Source organism: Acyrthosiphon pisum, chromosome X, assembly GCF_005508785.2.
Source record: "Acyrthosiphon pisum isolate AL4f chromosome X, pea_aphid_22Mar2018_4r6ur, whole genome shotgun sequence".
Taxonomy (NCBI): Eukaryota; Metazoa; Arthropoda; class Insecta; order Hemiptera; family Aphididae; genus Acyrthosiphon; species Acyrthosiphon pisum.
The window spans coordinates 97,245,547-97,249,667 of NC_042493.1; positions in this window are offsets into that span (position 1 = coordinate 97,245,547).

Here is a 4,121-nt window from a genome sequence, read left to right on the forward strand (position 1 = left end):
TAAGGTTACCCTATTACGGTCGGGCACTGTTAATATTGAAGTCCTAATCTGTACTCTCAAAAGTTAGTCATCTTGTTTTTGCAAAATTATTATTAAATATTTCATAGTTTGTTAAAAGGTACCTATGTACTTATTACGCAAATAGAAATAAAGGAAAACTGTTTTTTGTTTCTCCTGAAAAGTAGTTGAAAATGTACATGGGTCCCTTTTAACAAATTGCCATTCATTTACATTCAACATAAAATAATATAAAATCGATATCCCTTTATCAATAGCAAACGAATAAAATACAAAGGTCTGGTCATACCAGATTCTTTCACCATATTTTCTACGGATACCACAATAATTATTATCGATAATAATATTATAAAAAATATTATTATTTTTATTTATACAGTTATCATATTGTTCTAAATGTGATGAAATCCCAAATTACCAAAACCTTGGTTTTTATAATAGTGTGTTATTTTTATAATAAAGCCAATTTTGTAAATTACTGTATCAATTTAATGCAATTTTAAAATAGTTATGAGTTTCTTTAACATGATATAATATATTATATTGACGAATTAGTAAAAATGTGTAAATTTAAGTATCATTTTCGAAAATTTAAAAACCCATTAAAATACTTAATTTTTTGGCAACATAATATTATACTGTAACATAAAATACGATAATAAAAAAATATTAAAAGATCACCGCAGTGATATGACTGGATATTAGATATTATTCTTGTTGCGAACTTTTTACATTATTTTACGATATCACATCATTGAGCCAGATGTGCACCAAAGCGATATAGTTGAAAAAAAAACCTACGAAGTAATATAAAGATTGTTGTTGGTACACATATACTAATAATAATAATAATAATATTTATAAAAAAATATTCGATTTTTATAGTTACACCTTCATAAAACGATATAATAAAGTAAATAATATGATCATGTCGAAAACAAACGGGGATTGCTGTATAAGAGAAAAAAGTCTTGTGTTTTCAAATGCTTCCAATTTATTTAGTTTAAGCCGAATTATTTTATCATACATTTTAATGAATTTAAATTAAACTTTGAATAATCAAAATATTATCATAGTAAATTATTATTTTAGTATTTAATTTTATGTTTTAAACGTTGGTGTGCTGTCTCACAATGAGGGCATTTGTGTGCATTGAAGTAATTTCAAACATATCACGTTCATAGATTTCTATGAGCAATTAAATTGATTCACAATTTCAAAATAGAAGTAATAAGTTTATTTACATAGGTATCAAACCCAATGATTTCATAATTTGCCTATTGACTATTATATTTGTTTTTTTTTAGTAAGTTCTTACTGAATATGTTTTATGTATGAAAATAAAAAACATTTAGGATGTGTTATAATAATATACCAACAAACAAAAGGGTTATAAATTTATAATATGTGTAGTGTGTAAATTTAGTTAGGATGCCAAAAATAAAGTATGTAAATTATATATCGATGATTATTATTTATTTACTTAGAATGACCTAACATGCGGAAATATGCATATTTAACCTTTTTTTTAGGTATCAAATACATAAAAATTATATTCAAAATGCAATTAATCAATGGACAGCCAGAATCGTGATTTGTGATGCTATTGTATATTATATGATATCAAATGACAACTTATATTTAGGTTGGTACACAATACTACACATACTCGTACTAACACTTTTCTATAATATTATAATATTACAATTTACAAGATATAACTTTATTTAAAGTTTTTTAATATTTTTCCAACTGTTAACACCAGAAGTTTCAAATGTAATATTTTATCACCAAACTCTATATTAATTGGTACCTACGTGAATTGTCCAATAGATTTATATTACAATTTATTGTTATCGTCTTGTTCTAACATTGTATTAAAATATATATAATATCTACTGATATAATATACATACATAATACTATCATAATGATACTTGATATTTTCTAGACATAGTTCTTACCAGTGGTGGCCTCAGGGGAGGCTAACGGGCTGAAGCCCCCCCCCCCCTCATGGTCAATATTATTATTACTTTTTCAAAAAATATTTATCAAGCTTCAATTTTCAACTATAGTAAGCAAGGCGTAAATTTCATATATGCCTTACCAGAATGAATTCAATTTCGAAAAAAACATTGAATTTGCATACCGATTTCTATAAATTATCTGTAATTTTCGTTAAAAGTATGAACTACTTGTATGAAACACCTTGTATTGAGTTTTCTAGCCTTAGCTTTGAACTACAAACTAATGTGGTTTTGGCTAAATTTGAACTTTAAATGCTTATAAAAAATAACCATGATGCCTATGTATCTTTAATATTTTAGCTATAGTAAAAACTTACGTATTACATTTTTAAGCTTTTGACCGGATAAATAATTTTTTATTGACATTTATAAAAAAAAAAATTTAATTAATCAGTTACAATCCAAGCGAGGATGGTATAACCAAGCTGGTTACCAAACAATTTTAATAAATTTTCATTTTTTTTTCTCCAATTATTTTAAAAGGTACTGAGCATTTTCAATTTCGACCTCCATAAAGTACTAACTAGATCCACTTTGCTTCCAAAAACATACATTGGGCATCGAAGTTAATGACCAGAGCATTTTTCTACCAGAAAAGTTGAGAAGTTACAAACATCTTAAAATACCTCAAATAAACGTCTGAAATTATTAGATTGGACATAATAAAAATAAAGTTGTAACTAACTTTCAAGCCCCCCACCCCCCATTAAAAAATCCTGCGTACGCCACTGGTTCCTACACGATCCTGTGATCCCAAAACATGATATACATCTGTTGTTTGGAACCCATGAAATGTATAGGAACAAATAATAATAAAACAAAGATTTATTTGACTTTATATGACAAAATTGTACTTCATCGTGTTATTGTTATATTTTTATTTATAATAATATATTAATATGCTTGGAATTTGAAAAATGTAGAATGAATTTTGTATGACAAAGAAATGGTATTTTAGATTCTGAGCGGAGCGAGGAAACTAGTGGTTTTACAATGGTGTTTATTTTATTTTTTTTAATACCCTGTATACAAAATTTCTACCAGAAGAAATGCTTCGATTTCAACATATAGTACCTTATATTTTAGGAAATTTGATCAAAATGGTTCTTAAAAGAGGTCATTTTTCGATTTTATCAATAGTTATTTAGTGCCACGGGAAAAACCACCGAAAAATTACGAAAACTTACTATATAATCAAAAATCAATGGTACTTGGTAGTAGTTATTGAATTGCTGTTTAATTTTATTTGCATTTATTTATATGGCAAATTTATTCCCTCAGTGATTTCCGTGATTTTTAATATTGGTATACAAATTAAATTATTAATTTTTTAAGGTGATCAGTGAGAGTTATTTGGATGATAAATTACCTAAGAACTACGAGCGAGTATTTGTAATTTGTACTCAGTTGGCACTCATAGTTGTAAGAATTCCAGAAATTTTGTAGCAGGCGACGATATTTTCTATAATGTAACAGAATGTAACAGAAACGTATGCTATGATCGTGATGGCCAGGGCTCGTAAGTTCATGCATCTGGATGTTTTTTTGCTACACAGGAAAACATGCCAACTGAGATATAAACCCGTTTCATAACAATAGTAATAATAATATGAAGGTTGATAGTGCATGTTTTTGCATGTTTTGAGTGTAAAGGCATATTTGGCATATGGCCGATTTTTTACAGTCGTTAGTGCATACATTAAATACATAGGTATATAGACCAAGAATATATAAGCAAAAAATATGTATTCCTGTGTACAGAATTACAGGTTACAGAAAAATATCGAACTGGATGATTTGCAATTAAGAACTTAATGATTTAAAAATTATAAAACGTATATCAAAATTTTAAGTACATTAAACTCCATAATTTGGTAACAAAAATTATGAAAAAATATAAAGTATTGGAGAAGCGGGACAGGATTCCACCGCTACAGGTGCTGAAATATAGTCTAAATTGTAGACGGGACGAGCTGTAGTTAACCCTATCTTTTGGTAAAAAAATTATGAAAAAATATAAACTATTGCAGAAACGGGACAGGATTCCACCGCCACACGTGTGCGTAATTAGGTCAA